Here is a 19381-nt window from a genome sequence, read left to right on the forward strand (position 1 = left end):
GAGTTTTAAATGCTGAGCACTGGTCTTTCCTACAGAACTGTCTATGATGGAGTTCTTTGTTTTCTTTCAGTGTTTGAATGTGTTCTCCTCAAAAGGAGACCCTGGGGGCTTTTGAAATCCATGCACCTGCAGTCTAAACAAAACGCCTCAGTCCTGATGGCTTCTTCAGAGAGATTATGCACACCCATCTGTTTGGATAAAAGTTTAATGCCATCCTGCAAACTTGGTTTTGTTTGTTTTGCTTTGTTATTAACTTGTGTTTAAATTCAGTTTCAAAAATCAAACTTCCCCAAATTGGGGCAGGTGCTTATAAGCAATTGGACAATGTGTTCAACCTATGTTTCCCTGAAGGGATATGTATGAACACACCCATTCTACACATGCAGTTAATTAGGTGCCTGGCTAGGCAACAGGCTCATTGATTTCTGGAGCTTCACATCTAGTTAAGCAGCCAGCCAGCAGTGGGAATTGCTCCACTATTAGATGATGTTGATCTCACTAATCAGCCAAGGCCAGACACAAGGGACTTTTTTCCCCACAGCCTGAAGAAGTGGGTGTTGCATACGTCACTCTCCCTGCCATTGGCAGGGGACAAATCTGTCCAGTTCCTCCGGGGCTTGCAGATGTCATTAACTGCCTATTAAAGGTGTTCCAATGAGTCTTTGGTTTATATCAAAAGCTAACAGCCTATGGCATTATTTTAATAATCCCCCTCATTGGGCAGAATTGGAGAACTTTTGGCTAAATGTCTAATTTTTGTTTTCACAGACTTCTCTCAGTGCTTTTATTTCAGGCAGTGTTCCTATTTATCCTTCGAGGGAATATTAAGGATTGGCCACACAAGGCAAGCACTTCTGACTTTTAGTCAGAGATGGGCTATTGGACTCTGACCAAAGAATTAGGGTGCTATGGGGGGTCTATATGAATAAAATCTAACTAAAACACATTTATAACTAGCCACATTTAATAAAAATGTCCATATATGATGTGTCCGTAAGAGCTTATCATTTTTTCCCTTCTATGATTTGCATCCATTTATATCCAAATTTGTTTATACAATTTTTTTCCTACTGTATAGCCATAGTAATTGTCCATATCTTTCTGTTTCTGCTACCTTTCCTTCTGTTTATTTTATGTCTTTCCAAATTTCTGCATATTGCCCATATTTATCATTCTAATGACATTGTAGTATTCTATTACATTGATATGCCATAGTTTATTCAGTCATTCACCAACTGTTAGGTACTTAGTTTGTTTCTAATGCTTTGAAATTATAAACCACTCTACAATGTGTATTTTTGAACATTTTTTCTTATAATATTTTTATGGCATACTCTCAATAATAACATTATTGTGTTAATTATACACTGATTTTTGTGACCTGTGTTGTATAATGCCATGTTACCATCCAAAAAGAGTTTACCAATTTTACTAGCAATGTATGGGTATACCTATTTCTCTTCAACTCTTCCACCATTGAGTTTTATCACTATTTGTTCTTTTTGCCAACTTAATGTCCCGGAAGAGGTACCTCAATATTGTTTCAAATTTATTTTTTCGGAAGTAATTTTCTACAATATGATGTTATAATTTACTATGTTATAAATTATGCATACCATAAAGTGTATCTTCATATGTTCTTTGATTGGATTTAGGGACTAAGTTGGGAATTATCACCTGGATTAGGTGGGTATGTTGGTTGAAAGTTATATGGGCTTCCACACATAGGCAAGATTCTAGAGCAGAAATTCCCTTATGATTATTTAAGAATCTGTTATAAGTTTTGGGTCAGAGGAAGATGTCTACCAAGATAAATATATTTAATATCTATCCTTGGTGAAAAATTCCAGACCCAACTCTTTTTTTTTCTTTCTTTCCTACTTTCCTTTCTCAATCAATCAACCAACAAGAATTGTTCAAGTATGTGTCATGTTCCAGACACTGTAATAAGGCATATAAATAAGTATATACAGTCAGTAAGTAAACATTTATCAAGTGCCAGGCACTGTACTAAGTGTTAAGGATGAAAAAAATAAAGTAAAAGGCAGTCCTTTCCCATAAAAGCATTCATAATGTAAACCAAATGAATCCAAAGTGAAAAACATGGGTGGGAGGGGAGGGTACAAACAATTTCACATAAAAGGTGGTTCTTGAGCAGAATTTTGAAATAAAAATAGGGTTCCAAAAGGCAGAAATGAGGAGATAGTAAATTCCAGGCATGGGGGACAGCTAATGCAAAGGTATGGAGATGGGACATGTAATGAGAAATGGAAAAAGAAAAAAAAAAGTTTAGTTAGATCATGGTTGGAAAGCTAGTTTGGGGCCTATTTGTAAAGATCTTTAAAAGTCAAATGGCGAATCTTTTGCTTTATAGTAGAGGCAATAGGAAGCCATTGGATTTTATTGAACAGGAAAGTGGCACAATCTGATCTGTGCTTCAGTAAAATCACTTTGGCAGCTATGTGGTGGATGGTTTGGGGGGAGGGGAAGACTTGAGGCAAGGATGGTCAATTAAGAGGCTATTGCAATATTCTAGACAAGAGATAATGTTTGTTCTATTTGTGGAGATAAAAAGATAGATATCTAAACTGCTGGCCTCTATTGGAGGCTCAATTAGAGAGGAGTTTGACCAGCATGATAAGGTTCTGTTGTCTACTATGGGACAGGCTTCCCCATGTAATCAGTTTGTATTTTGCTCTGGCATCGAATGACACAAACACATTGATGACATTCCATGAACAGATAATGACCCTGATATAAATGACAATTCCATTACTTCTGGTCTGATTAATAAGTTGATATCATGCTGTACCTCAACTAGAGAGATCACACATAAATAAGAAACCTATTCCCCTAATCTTCAATCTCACTACTTCTACCTGTAACTCCCCTCCATACTCCAACTTGCTTTCATTTCCCATCTCTTGGGTGTCCAGGATGCAACTTCAACAAAGGAAGATTGGCCTGATTTTAGTTTGAGCTAATCATTGAAACTTTTCCACTTGGGAAGAAACATACTCCAAGATTCTGTGATTGTTTGTGTGTGAGGAGGTGGGGGGTAAGGCTGCACTGTTAAGTAGATGAACCAATAAATCAAATGACAGAAAGCAGCCAGTAAGAACTTAGCTTCTTGCAAGGGCTTGAGAGCTTGGGTTAGAGGCAACCCTTCTCCTACAATCGCCTAACATTAAGGGAGTCCTACTTGTTAACACCTTCCTACTCTTAGGCTCATTAGTGCTGAGTTACCTCAGCTGAAATGCATATGCCCCTTGTAGTGATTCAGGATTCCAAAAGGATCCAAGCTGCCTTTAAACCTTGTGTTCCCACCATTTGAAGTATATAAAACAAAAGCAAACAACCCCCTACACCCAAAACAGGGTTGCTTTCTCTCCTTTCACGGATAGGAATAGTAAAAGAAGATGGTTTTCTAGGAGCAATCAACATCTTTGGAATCTTCTCTGAAACAGATTTTTGTCTTTTGCATCCTGTTGTATTTGCATAGCCCTTTAAGTGTTTTTTCCTAAATGTTTTCATATCAATTTATTCATTAGATTTCCACAACAATCTTAGCAAAAGTCATCTAATATGAGAACTAGGCCCCAAGTCTCCTCACCCTATCATTCAGTTTCCTCTCAACAATTCTGCTTTCTTGGAAGTCCTAAAGTCCAGAGAGTATAAATCATAGCATTTAAAGCTGGGCCCTAGGTTCTTTCCACTACACAGTACTTTCTCTCTTTTTGAAATATTTTCTGTAAAACCAAAGATCAGAGATGAATCCTAGCACTTTAGAGGTAGAATTGCCCTTGGAAATCATCCAACCCCAAACCCTCATTTTATATGCCTGGGAAATCACTGACTCCCTGGGATATGTTGAGTCCCTGTCCTGGGAAAGTGCAATTTTTTTATGTTCACCAGAATTCTATGTGAGGATGCAGCAGGTGATGAAATCACCTAGGAAGGTGCAAGGAAGTGTAAGGGGTAAAAAAAGCATGACAACTCAAAAGAAAGGAAGAGAAAGGAAGAAAAGGGAAAGAAAGCAAAAAGAAAGATGAGACGAGAGAAAAATCACCCTCCAAAAAAAAAAAAAACTCTTCCTGCATTCATACTGCTAGGGTTTGTGGACATTAAAGCTTCTCTTCCCCTTCTGTCCATGCTAGACTGAAGTCTTGATGTAGTTAAACCCTACCAACATTTTGAGACCTCACCCCTCCAATGCCAGGACCAGTGCCACAGAATTCTGAAGACTCTGGTCCAGTGGTGATAAAAGACAGCAAAAAACATCAAAGTGAAGTATTTTCCATACTCATCCAGTGGGAAAATTGTTAGTCATCTTTTTCTTGGTTCCTTTTTGGGCACAAGACTGATAGACAAGGCACAGAGCAGGGCTGGGCTTCACTTGCATCATGGGAGTTGCTATGTAGGTTGGTTTGGAGCAGAATATATTGAGAGTGTTTGCTGGTTAATTTAATTTCTTTTTACCTTGCATTTGTATTTTAAATAAAATTCCTCTTCTTATAAAAAAATATCACTACCATTGCATATGTCATAATTAATGCTGGTTGGCCTGGGGAGATTCAAAAAGGAAGCAATGCCTTGAGTAAGTATTAAGCCATATTGGCTAAAACTTCCTAGGTGTGGGGTAGGGGCTTTGCATTCAGATGAAGATACTGATGCCTAACAAATTATTTCTAAGGTCACACACATATCAAATTAGTGAAAGAGACAAGTATCAAAGGCCCTAATTGTGGCCTAGAATAGTAGGAAAAAATAAAACAGACTCAGTTTTTGTCCTCCAGTCCTTCTTCTAGAAATAGGAAAACTAGGGAAAGAGGGAACTTAGACGAGGGGTTACATCAGAAGGTCTTATGTAAAATGAAAGGATTGGACTAGATCAGTTCTCACATTTGTTCCAGCTAGAATAGCCTATGGCTCTGTATAATCAACCATAGAATCTGTTTCCTTACAGCTTGTATGCTGTGTTAGTATGAGGAATTTCTGCATGTGTGTTTAAAGTGGGGATAGGAGAGGATTTTATCAGCATATAAAAAAAATTGTCATATGCTAACATTTTTTTCATTTCCTTCTTATGAATGATGCTTGTATCGGATTCTTAACCCTGAAAGGAATATTGCAGCAGGGAGGCCCCACCAAACCATGAGTGACACATAGCATATCAATTATCCCACCAGGTGACTCTTGGAGAGAGGGTAGGCCAAGGGCAGGGCAAAGTAAATTTGAATGCAAATTAAATATACCCCAGCTAACAATGGAGTATTTGAAAGGAGATTGAGAAAGTGAGGATGCTCCATATTCCTGAACAGTGCAGCAGAGAAGGAAGGAAGAAAAATGAAACCAAATATAAGAATAAAGACATTTCTCTCCATCACAGAAGCAAAAATCAGTAACGGGGTAGGTCATGGGAAAAAATGAAAGTAGGAAGCCGAGTCTTGATTTTTTATCCTTTTTCATGCAGGGATGTGAGTCACTGTCATATCTGAAGAGGGAAAGACAGGTCATTTCCTGGCTTGCTAATATGCACAGGATATGTTTACTCATGTTAAAAGACATGCTAAGTGGAACAGTGGATAGAATACTGGACCTAGAGTCAAGAAAACTTTAATTCAAATCCAGCCTCAGTCACTTGCTAGAGTTATGTGACTCTGGGCAAGTTACTTAACCTCTACTTGCCTTAGTTTCCTCATATGTAATAATAAGAACTATCATTTATATAGCACTTTAATGTTTGCAAAGATTTCTATGAACATTATTTCATTTTTTCCTCACAACAACCATGGGATATCCCCACTTTAAACACACACGCAGAAATTCCTCATACTCACACAGCATACAAGCTGTAAGGAAACAGATTCTATGGTTTATTATACAGCGCCATAGGCTGTTCTAGCTGGAACAAATGTGAGAACTGATCTAGTCCAATCCTTTCATTTTACATAAGACCTTCTAATGTAACCCCTCATCTTATCTACATTTTACAGATGAGGAAACTGAGGTAAAGAGGTTAAGTGATTTGCCCACAGTCACAGAGCTAGTAGTGTTGAAGGCTGGATTTGAACTCAGATCTTTCTAACTCTAGCCCCAGGGCTTATTTTCTGTGTCCCCTAGGTATCTGGAAGGGTAGGATGACAAATCTACAGACAAAAATAGGAAATTAACTCCCAGAATTATAGTTAGACTTAAACGAAATATAAAGTACTTTGCAAGCCCCACAGTTTCATATAAATCCTAGTTATTATTATTATTATTGTTGTTGTTGTTGTAATTATATTCCACCATCCTGGAGGATCATTCTCCTTCCCTTCACCAATCCATAAACTACCTGTCAATTAATAAATATTTATTATGCACCTATTGCATGCCAGGACACAAGGATAAAATGAAGTAACCTCTACCCTACAGGAGTTTAAATTTAATTGGTGAAGAAAGCATGAGTGAAAATAAATATATGCAATATACAACATTTATACCCCAAAAAAATGCAAACCAAATGTTTGGAGAGTCAGCCATGAGCATCTGGGGGAACAGGCAAGGTTTCATATAAAAGATGCTGCTTGAGCAGAACTTTAAAGAGAACAAGCAATTTGTTCCAAGACTTAGGTCAAGCATCACTCCTTCTCGAAGATTTTCCATAACCAAACTACCTGAATCAAAGTGAGATCTTTCTTCCCAGAACTTCAGTAACGCACTGATTATCTGTCCTGCTCAGTCAGCACTTGGAATATATAATATTTTACAAGATACACACACACACACACACACACACACACACAGAGTCATATATATATATATGTGTGTGTGTATGTGTATGTGTATATATATGTGTGTGTGTGTATATGTATATATAGATATATATTTATGTATATAGTATGATCATAGAATCATAGATTTAGAGCAAAAAAAGACTACATAAGGCATCAAGTTCAGTTCCCTTATTTTGCAAAAGACAGAACTAAAACTTAGGGGGAGTAACTTTCCCAAGGTTACACAACAAATAAGTGTCTGAAATGGGATAGGAACTTGAGTTTTCCTCATCCTGTTAGGCACCATGTTCACTATGGGGCCTAGATGCCTCTGTCTTATCTCGACAGATAGAGATTATGTTTTTAAAGTGCAGGGACTATGTTATACATCATTTTATATCGCTTGTTGAGCAGTAGCTTATATAATAATAATAATAACAATCATAACTAGCATTTATATAACACTTTAAGGTTTGCAAAACACTTATGAATACCTCATTTGATTCACATTACAACCATGAGGGATAGGTATTATTATTATCTTCATTTTACAGATGAAGAAACTGAGGCATGCAGAGTTTTTAACTTGCCCAGGGTCACAAGTAGGAATTTTCAAGGGCTGGATCTGAATTCAAGTCTTCCTGACTTGTAGTTTAGCACTTAACTTGTTGCAGCAATTGAAAGCACTTAAATGTTTTATTGATTGATTATGATAAAGTCAATTTGGCAACATTTAAAAACCACTAATTGGGGATTTCAAATTGTTTGTGTAAAGATATGCCCAAAACAGTGCTCAGAACCTTGGTATGTTAGAGATCAGACTTTAGAGTCCATCTAATACACGTATTTGGTTTTATAGACAAGGGACCTGAGGCCCAGAAAAACTTATCTAACATAACAGACTATTGTGAATCAGGCCTCCTAAGTGTATCCCAGTTCCACTACTCCACTAGGCTATCTTCCATACTTTTACCACCTATTTTGAAGTGTTTCAACTTCAGGCCTATGGGACATCCTTAGACAAAGATAACGTAAATTCATGGATTTTAACATTATTTTCTGATTTCTACCACATCTTCCCTCCTACAACTCCACATTCCTGTATGCATGTACATAAAGTAGAAGCTAGGCTCTAAAATATAAGCATTGATTGGAGAAAGACCATCCTTCCTGCTCATGTGAGTTAGCTTTTAGGTTGAGTACTTGGTCCCTTTTTTTTTCCTCTGGCCAGGGACAAATGTTCCATCATCATCAACAACATCTTCATCATAATAACTAGCATTTGTACAGTGCTTCAGGGTTTGCAAAGCATTTTACAAATATCTCATTTGATCCTTACAACAATCCTGGGAGGTAAGTAGACACAGCTGGAGAGATCTGAAAATTAATTTCAAGATAACTTATCTTCTTTCCTAAGGATGGTCTCTATTAAATCTCTCTACATTGATTGGATTAAAGTAGAAGAATCACAAGAAAGGGATGCAATTTAATTAAGGAGATGTCCAAGGATTGGTGAAGACATTGTGTTTGATGAGGCAGGGTCCATTTTTACTTCTAATCCTTCCAGTCAGCTGTTTCAACGTGTGTTGCAACCATCTGGATCACAAACTGGATTAAAAGTTTCTTTCCTACTCCCTAAATAAAGGAGATTGACTTTTCAGAAGAATCACTAACCCTGAGAGCCAACATTTAACTTCATTTGCCTTACAATGGTTTCTTCAAATCATGTTTACTGGCTATTCCCTCGAAGATGCAAGATGGGGAATAGCCAACATGTCCCATCAACAGAAAGTCAGGAACAGGCTTTTTTTTTCAGTTGCAACCTCACCTATTCTTAATACTGGCTCCTAAGCTTCCTACAGGTTTGACTTACTCCTTGTTCCTAACTTCTTTGTTCAGCCTGGTTATTCTCTAACATTCTATTTATACGGACTGCTCTATCTTTCTACTGCTATTGTTTTAAATATCTTTTTGATTTGGGGATGCTGGCTTCCTCTCTCTCCTCCAATCATCAAATATTCAACAAGCATTTATTAAACACCTACTAAATTTTGAGCAATGTGCTAAGCACTGAGTATACAAAAAAAAAATGGCCTCTGCCTTCAGAGACTTTAAATTTATCAAATAAGTGAATGAACACAATGTATATACATGAGAGGCCTTAATGGGAATTCTTCACCAGGACTTCAGATGGCCACCATGATGATTCAGGTGAGTTACAATTCATATGAGTAAGATCCAGAATATAAGTATTCAAAGGAACCTCAAACCTTGGAGAGTTATTACAAACTGTGGGAGATAGAAGATCAAGGATAGCAAATTGGAGACTATATGGAAATTGCCATTTAGGGCCATGCCAGTCTATATATCCAGGCTACCCCTTGGCCTAGTGATTTGCCTTGCCTTGTACTGTACAGTATTTATGTGTAATACTTCTTATTTCAAAATTATATTTTTTCCATTTACATGTAAAATTTTTTAACATTGATTTTTTTTAAACTGGGTTCCAAATTCTCTCCCATTCTCCCTCCCCTCTTCCCTCATTAAGAAAGCAATAAATTTGATATAGGTTATACATGTGCAGTCATGTAAAACATATTTCTATACTAATCATGTTGTGAAAGAAAACACAGACCAAAAGAAAAAAGAAAGTGAAAGTAAAAAAAGTTTCAATCTATATTCAGGCTCCATCTGTTATTTCTCTGGAGGTAGATAGCATTTTTCATCGAGTCCTTCAGAACTGTAGTAGGTCATTGCATTGTTGAGAAGAACTAAGTCATTCACAATTAATCATTGTACAATATTGCTGTTACTGTGTACAATGCTGTCCTGATTCTGCTCACTTCACTTTGTATCAGTTCATGTAAGTCTTTCCAGGTTTTTCTGAAAGCATCATGTTTGTCATTTCTTATATCACATTAGTATTCTGTCACAATCATATAACACAACTTCTTCAGTCATTCCTCAATTAATGGGCATCCCCTCAATTTCCAATTCTTTGCTTCATGTGTGACACTTCTTGACTGGGAAATTATCTACCAACTGGCTTAAAAGCAAATCACATTTTAAAAAATTCTTTTAGGCTTTGAAAATTCTGTTCAAATTTTCCAAAGGAAGTAAATTCCTTCTATAGGGGAGGTGGTGGCAGTTGTACTTTTCAGGGACCTGTAACCTTTAGGGGAACCCCTCTGGGCTCACATAGAGCTTTTTAGCAAGCATGAGTTCATTTCTCTGTGTTAACTAGAAATAAGAAATGAAGAAAATGCATGTTTACTTTTTTCCTTTGGTACAATAGAACAACAGGGTTTTGATTTTGAGAAATGTCAAACTGTTCTAATCCCCAACCACATGTTTTAATTTGCAAACTGTTTTTTATTTATTTGCCATCTCCACCCCTATCCTTCTACTGGGTTCCTGCAGTGTCTTGGTTTCTGTATCTGCCATGAAAACTATTGGAGGTAGGAGGCCTGATGTAGAACTTATTATAAAGTATCCTTATAGGAGGAGAGGCCGTGAAGCTATATAGTGTCAGCTTGGGTTAAGGCTTAATGTGTGGAATGACTGTGAGATTTGAAACAAGGTAATTGGAAGAGTAACAAACACTGTGGGGAAGTGAGTTAGTGTTTTACCTTGACAACAATAACAGAAAAAGAAAAGTTAGTTAACGAACATGATTGAGGACCTGTTATGCACAGAGGCCTGTGTAGGCACTGTCGGAGGCTGGGAATAGAAGGGAAGTCAATAACTAAGGTGGTCTGAAGCCTAGATGCAAAATTATTTACTCTAGAAACCTGGAAAAAAAAAATTACCTGCTTTTTATTGCAAGAACTATGAATCTTGCTCCTCTATCCCAGACATAGAAGTAAGGGTCTTCAGGAATATATGAATTGTAGGTAAGTGATATCTGGGCAAAATGGGTTTCAGGTCATGATTCTGTAGAAAATTATATATATATACAAAATTTGAGATATGAGACCTTGATCTGAGAAACTGTCTATAACTCCCCCCCCCACCCAATTTTCTGTCTTCCTTCTGATCTTGGCTACATTTGTTTTATGTGTATAAAACCTTTTTAATGTAATGTAAGCAAAATTATCCATTTTAAACCTCACTCTGTTCTCTCTCTCTCGTTTATTCATCAATTGTTTGTATATCTATAAGTCTGATAGGTTATGTTCCATGTTCTTCAAATTTTCTTCTAATATCTCTCTTTATATCTAGGTCATGTATCCATTTTGACCCTGTCTTAGTAAATGATATAAGATATTGGTTGATGCTCAATTTCTGTTATCTTGCTTTCCTGATTTCCCTAACTGTTACCAAATAATGAATTCTTATGCCCAAAATTTGTCTTTACAATTATCAAATACAAGGTTATTAATTTTGCTTCTATAATATATTCATTTACTTCTATAATAAATTGTAAGTCTACTCTGTTCCACTGATCTTACCTTTGTATTTTTTAGCCAGTACCAGATAGTTTTGGTAATTACTGCCTTATAATATATTTTAAGATCTGGTACTGTTAAACCTCCTTCCTTTACATTTTTTTCATTGTTTCCTTTGATATTCTTGCCCTTTTCTTCTTTCAAATGAATTTTTTATCATTACTCTTTTCTAATTCAGTAAAATAATTTTTGGTAGCTTAATTGGGATAGTATTGAATATACAAATTAACTTAGATGAAATTGTCATTTTTATTATATTGGTCTTGCCTACCCATGAACAATTAACATTTCTCCAATTATTTAAGTCTGATTTTATTTGTATGAAACCAGACAGATGTTGCCAAGGGAGGACTTTTTTTTTTGCTATAACATTTTTTTTTAATTCTTCCCTTCCCACCCATCCTCAACCATTGAGAAGGTAAACAATATCGTATTGGTTCTATGTGTAAAATCATATAAAACATATTTCCATATTAGCCATGTTGCAAAAGAAAACATACACACAAAAAATAAGAAAAATAAAGTTTTAAAAAAATATGCTTCAATCTGTACTCAGAGATCATCAGTTCTCTCTCTGGAGGTGGATAACATTTTCATCATGGTCCATTGGAATTGTCTTGGATCATTGTCTTGATTAGAGTAGCTAAATCATTCACAATTGATCATCCTCACAATATTGCTGTTACTGTGTACAATGTTTTCCTCATTCTGCCCATGTCACTTTGCATTGGTTCATATAAGACTTCCCAGGTTTTTCTGAAACCATGCTGCTCATTATTTCTTGTAGCACAATGCTATTCCATCACAATCATGTACCACAACTTATTCAGCCATTCCCCAAATGATGGGCATCCTTTCAATTTCCAATTCTTTGCACAAATGAAAAAATCTTTCCTCCACAAGAAGAGCTACTGTAAATATTTTTGTACAAATCGATCCTTTTCCTTTTTTTTGTCTAATGTCTTTGTCATACAGACCTAGTAATGTTATTGCTGGATCAAAGAGTATGCACAGTTTGGTCATAGTTCCAAATTGTTCTCCAGAATGATTGGACTAGTTCACAAGTCCAGCAACAGTGCTTTAGTGTTCTAATTGTTACATATCCTCTCCAGCATTTGTCCTTTTCCTTTTCTGTCATCTTAGCCAATCTGAAAAGTATAAGGTGGTGTATCAGAGTTGTTTTAATTTACATTTCTCTAATCAGTAGTGATTTAGAGCATTTCTTCCATAAAGACTATTGATAGCTTTGATTTCTTCTTCTGAAAATTGTCTGTTCATATTCTCTGACCATTTATCAATTGAGGAATGGCTCTTGGCAGGTAGTTTTGATTTTTTCTTGAATCTTAGCTATCCAGAAATAAAGTAAATTCAGTTACATTAGACTAATTCAATGACATTTAGAGCTTTTGCTATTGTTCAATGAAGTGGTTTCTCCTTGTTTTAAAGTATTTCTGTTGGGTTTTGACCCATTTATCATAAGTATATGTATATATAAATATGTGTGTGTGTTTGTGTGTATCATTCTTCTTTCTCCTTTTTATGAGAAAGTATACATCTTTCTACAATTTCCTTCGGGTGATAGACTCTGTGTTTAATGAATAACATGTTATCTCCCATTTTATAGTCCTAAAAGTACATGATAAAACTGAAGTCACATAAATATATGAAGATTACCCTGCCAAAGCATGTTTAATATTTCTATAGATTCAATTATAAAATGTTCCTTTATGAAATAGCAAACTTAAATAGTTGGAAGAATATTCAGTGCTCATAATTGGGCTATGCTAGAATATTACAAATGACGATACTACCACACTAATTTAAGGATTTAGTGCTATACCAATCAACTGACAAAATGAATAGTTTATAGACCTAGACAAAATAATAACAAATGATCTAAATTATCAATGGAAATAACAACAATTATGGAAATGAATGGGGAATGGAATTTCTGAACCTCAAACTATATTATAAAGGAAAATTTCTCAAAATCTGGAGTTATGGATGATGGTAAGTTGTTTGAGGGTATTGAATGACTACACATTCAGGTCAAAACAGCAAGATCTCACACACTTGCATAGATCTTTTACTGACCACTTGCTCTGATTATAGAAATTTGCTATAAAAAGATAAAGCAAGGACTGGATTTAGGACCCAAATATTTCAGGATAAAACATCCTTAGCTCTGTTTAAATTCAGATAATTCACAGTTTTCCAACCATTCAGTATCAAATTCACCTTATAGCCAGACTCAGGAATAGTCAGGTGTGTAACATTCCTTTTCAAAAGAACATAATGGGGCAACTGAGCCAGGAGGATCCCATCTTAGACTGAGGCTAAAATTGTCCTCTCAGCTTTTCCTGAATTACTTTACACAGAGAATCAACATCTCCTCATTAACAATTAAAACTATAGCTTTAACATAGCATGCTTACCCAAGTGTGGACTCTAGCTTCTTTACCTTGAGCAGGATATGCTGAAGCTGGGTGATACTTCCAGGCAAAGATTGCCCTAGGGCCCAAGGCCATTGCCAGTGGGGCCCATATTGTAGCTGCTGCCCCTCTCATCTCCCTCCTTTCCCCAGGTGGGATGAGGTGAAATCAAAGGTGAGAGGGAAAGGGTGAAACTCTCTTCTCCTATGAGAAGGATTAACAGATACCCTCTTGACTCAAGGGAAGGGAGTGGCCAGGTTGTACAGAGGTATTTCAAAACTCCTTAATGATTGATCACAAAACTTCCAGAATCTCCTAAGATGTTTTTAGCTGTTCTAACTTTTCCCTGTAACCTCCATGAAGGAGGATCCAGGGGTTTAGAGGGAAGGGAGTAAGTAAGCCTCAGGGAACCAAAAGCACCTGAAATTTTCCCAATTCTCTAGCACTGAGAGAATTGACAGAATTGGGCATACACTTCCAGATATGGCATCCGTCCTTGTCCTCTGTGTTGTGGAAGGTGGGTCCATGGCCTTGAACCGAACCAGTGGACTGAGAACCTGAGAGTGTCAGGCTACATGTGAAAAAGCCTCAAAACTGTCTGCCTGAAAACCACCTCCTAGCCTTCCTAGGTGTTTGGAGAGTGACCCAACTGCAGGGCAAGAAAGAAGTGGGGGAGGCTTACATACCTTCCAGTCTTGGCTGGAGAAGAACTTGGCAGTTTCCCTGTATGGGCCACCAAAATGTTGAGGTCTAGGGGTTTAGGGTGCTGGGACCTCAAAATCAGAACACATGGGTCCTGCCCAAAAGAAATTGACCCAAGCCTTCTTTCAGCCAAAGATAAGGTTTTTTAGAACATTTGTCATATTGAGCAGACTCTTAAGGAGTCTGAACATTAGTGAGCTATTGGCTAGATTAGAAGAATCTGAGCAGTGGCTAGATTTTAAGAATCTGAGCAGTGGCTGAATTATAAGAATCTGAGTTGGTAAGTTCTTAAGCAAAAAGATAAATGCAAACAATTTTTAAATGGTGATTTTGATTATATGAAATTCAAAAAAATTTGCTTGAATAAATTCATTTTATTAATACACAATGGGAAGTGGTCAAATAGGAATAAAAATCTTTGTATCCAATATCTATGGTAAATACCTCTATATCCCAAATAAAGAGACAACTAATGAGTATATATGGTTGATAAGAAAATACGGTTTGATTCTCTTTAATTTAGGTTTGGTTCGTAATTTGATGTAGGAGACATTACAATGGATTTATAAGCCAGGTAGAACCACAATGGTCTTAAACTGAAAAATGCCCAATTCAGTTGTTATTCACATTATTCTGTTGGTAGCATGTTTTAAATAAAGAACAGTTTTTCATGTGAACATGAAATACTCTGGTATTTTCATTATTCTTGGGCCTATTTTATTCATTTCCCTTACATAAATGAGCTATGAGTACAGCACTGAGTCAAGTGCCTTGTTCTTAAGCAGCTTGTTTAGTAATTACTAGATCAACAATAAAATATTCTGTATATCCCTATGACTTTTGGCATACCCTTTTTGCTCTTCAGTTAATTTATTGCTTTCTTACAAGTGTCCATAGATTTTTTTAATATAAGCTATAAATTCTTTGTATAAAGACTATAGAATCATAATTAGTTTATATTTGGGGGTGTTTTGACTGTTCTCATCTGTTTGTAATAAATATGTATTGCTTTCTGTTAAGAAAGATAGGGTCAAATATATCTGAGAGGAAGTTTAGAAAGTGATTTGCTAGTAACTCATGCAATACTGTGGAGACTTTAAGCCAATATTTCTGCATTTTATTTGGCCCCACCACTTTCAAGTTTTGCAAGAAAGCTAGAGTTGCAGTCACCTTTCTTGATGTAACTCTTCCACTATCCATTATATTAATTGTGTAAAGTCTTTATTTTATGCTTGATCCAAATAGCATTTTTGTTGTTTTCCTGTCACAGACAGGCAGACAACCAGAAAATATTCATATCTTTCTGCTTTTGTGTGCGTGTGTGTGTGTGTGTGCGTGTGGTTTTATCTTGGCTTTGACTCTTTACTGCTCTAGACTCTGAATTGAATGAGGCTGAATTGTTCATTTTGGTTTTTGCACTTCTTTGATACTTTTTCTTGCCTTAATCTGACGCTTTTCATCTTTCAACTTTTGCTTCCAATTGCTGATTAAGGGGACAGAATTTCTGATATATAGATTTTTTTCTGGATTCATTTCTGCTTGTTTCTTATTTGTGCCTTCAATTGGGCAATGTGGTGTTAAAGTGTTCTTCATCAATACCATCTGGATATTGATGAAATTCTTCCTATTCATTTTTGGGGGATTATTAATAGCTTTATCCAGTTGCTTCTGCCATGATGATATCAAATGAGATAAAAAAATAAACCTTAAAATGCTACATAAGTGCTAGGTTGTGGTACTCTTAGCAATATTTCCGTATTTAGTGGTATACCTTGATAGCTCCACCTATACTCTTATGGTTCATACTATGATATTTGTTGCCAAATCCACTGTTATATGTAGGAGAATGTATTCATTCATGATGCTCTGGAGAGCAGATTAAATTTTCAGTGTGAACAGTTGGCAACTACTACAAATTATGGTTTGATTTATAGTTTTGTTGATTGTCTAGACCATGAATCCAGAAAGTCAAATGTGACCACCACCATTTTTTGTATAGTTGGGAGCTAAGAATGGTTTCTACATTTTAAAAATATGATAAGACTTGATTTACAAATGTAAAAAAGAATTCTTAGCTCCAAGGGTGCAAAAAAAAAAAAAAACCAGATAAAGCAGGCTGCATTTGGTACATGGGCAACAATTTATTTTAACAACCCCTCAAATTGATCTTTTATTTTCCCTAATCTAAGCATAGAGGTGAAGTGCTCTCACTCTTATTTCGCTGTTGTTTGTTTGTTTGTTTTATTTTTCCATGAAGCAAAGCAAAATACTGTGTGATTTGTTGCTTAGGATAAGAGTTTACCCAAAAAAACAAACAAACAAACAAACAAACAAACAAACAAACAAACAAAAAAACCAGTTTCTTGCCTATAATTGGTGAGATAGCATTGTAGTATAATGAATGTATGTGTATCCTCAATCCTTCCACGTACACTCATGGTTTGCCCATTTTTGTGGTTCACTGCATTTGCAATTAAGCATTGTCAGCAAATTTTGCATTGATATTTCTGATATATATGGGTGTATAGGTATATATCTCTGATTTTGGTTCTTGAACATGAAAATGTGTTTCTACTCACTCCTCTGTCCTCCCAGTAAGACTGATTATCATGGAAATTCCAGTTAAGACTAGCCTATAACCTTATGCTGCTCTATCTATTTTTTTAGATTTAGAGGAACAATTTCTTCAGTTTACCTGAGGTGATATATACCCAATAGTATACTACCCAATGTACACTATTATCAGAGCCAAAGTGGCCAACATTTCTGAGTTCTTGCCAGGTCTTTACAGCTACTGTAGTGGGTTCACAGCATCCAGAGGTCTGTGGTATGACATGCTAGCTAGCTTTACCATACTTGCTGTTTCTTCATCCCCCTCATGCCATGAACAATGGGATGGATTTTGAGGGAGGTTGTTATTATTTTATTTTCATTATTAATAATAATACTAAAAATAATAATGAAAGTCACCTTGTTTCTTGATTCTTCATCATACAAAGGGGAATGTGTGTCATGGTCCTGCCCTTGAGCAGTTCACAGTTACAATGGAGGAATCAGAAAGACACACATGAAATTATATGAAGACAATTAAAAAAAAACAGATATCACTAAGTGCATAATACAAAATGATTTCCTGGCAATATACATTTAAAATATAACTAAATACAACTGTAGCACTTTTAACCCCACCCCACCCCCAAAAAAATTGTGAAAAAAAAACAAAGGGCATGTTTTTGCAGAGAGATCAATAACTTACTTTTGAAATTATTTTGTCTACCCGGAGGGGGGGGACATCATTAAAGAGTTTAAGCTGTGTAGTGTTTTATCTGGGAATTCTGAAAGTCCAAAATGGAAAAAAAAATTGGATTACTTCTCTTTGAGCAAAAAGAGGCAATATGAGGTCTGAATTGGAAGCTGAAAGACTTGGTTTTGAAGCACATCTTTGCTACTTATTATCTCTATTACTTAGAGCAAACAATCAATCATTTAATCCATAAAGCACTTCCTAGATGCCAGGGACTCTGCCAGGAGCAGGAGATAGAAATACTAAGAAAACAATGCCTACTCTGAAAGTAATAACTTTCTTTTTTAAAATATATTTTTATTTAATCAAAAATTTCACAATTACATTTTTAAAAAAGTTAACATTCATATTTGAAAATTTTTGTATCTTAAGAAGACAAGCATACATGTGAAGTCATAAAAATTCCACATTAGCCATCTTGCAAAAAAAAAACATACAAAAAAAGAAGAAAGAAAGAATTTTTTTTTAAAGTTTGCTTCATCAGTTCTCCCTCCGAAGGCAGATAACATTTTTTTTTTCATCATGAATCCTCTGGAGATGTCTTGCATCATTGTCCTTGATTGTAGTCTTTCAAAGTTGATCGTTATTACAATGTTGCTATTACTGTGTACAATGTTCTCCTGGTTCTGTTCACTTTACTTTGAATCAGTTTGTATAAGACTTCCTAGGTTTTGGTTTTTGTTTTGTTTTTTTTCTGAAACCATCCTGCTCATCATTTCTTCTAAAACAATGGTATTACATCAAAATCACGTGCAACAACTTGTTCAGTCATTATCCAACTGATGGCGATCTCTTGCCTTCACAAAAAGAGCTGCTAGAGGTATTTTTGTACAAATGGTTCCTTTTTTTTTTTAATCTCTTTGTGATACAGTCCTGGTAGTGGCAATGTTGGGTCAAAGACTATGTACGGTTTTATAGTCCTTTGGGCATAGTTCCAAATTGTTCTCAGAATGGTTGGACCAGTTACAAGTCTATCAATAGTGCATTAGTGTCCCAATTTTTCCACATTCCCTTCCAGCATTTGTCATTTTCTTTAAAGTGATTACTTTTAATGAGGGAGATAACACACACACACACACACACACACACACATACACATATATGTGTATATATATGTATATGTATGTATTTATAGATAGATAGATAGGTATACCTATCCTTTCTAGGTTGCAGTTTACTAATCAGTAAGTTAAGATCACTAGATTATTAGTTTAGATGACCTGTAAGGTCCCCTCCATCTATAAATCTATGATCACATGATTCCAAAGAGAGAATGGGGAATAGCATTATGACTAATCCAAACATGGATTAAACTATTCCAGTGAGATCTCTTCCAATTCTAAGATACTATGATGTATGAATCCACTGAAGGTTAAACTCAAACACTTAACCTCAGACTTTCTTAACATTGCCTAGAATCCCACTCATTAAACAGATGTATCATCAGAGCCAAGAGATTTTAAAATTACTGAACTAAAGAGAGACAGAATGATATAATTTTTAGGGAACTAGCCTGTGGAATAAGGAAGAACTGGCCTCATGGCTTTCTTCATACACTTATTAGCTCTGTGACTCAAGTCAGTCATTTCACTTCTCTGGGCCTCAATTTCCTCATCTGTAAAATAAAGAAATTGGACTAGATGACTTCTAAGCTCCTTTGTAGATCTAGAAGTGGAAGGAAAGCAGGAAAGAAGGAAGGAAGGAAGGAAGGAAGGAAGGAAGGAAGGAAGGAAGGAA

Source organism: Vombatus ursinus, unplaced genomic scaffold (assembly GCF_900497805.2).
Source record: "Vombatus ursinus unplaced genomic scaffold, bare-nosed wombat genome assembly UNPS02009205.1, whole genome shotgun sequence".
In the NCBI taxonomy this organism is placed as follows: Eukaryota; Metazoa; Chordata; class Mammalia; order Diprotodontia; family Vombatidae; genus Vombatus; species Vombatus ursinus.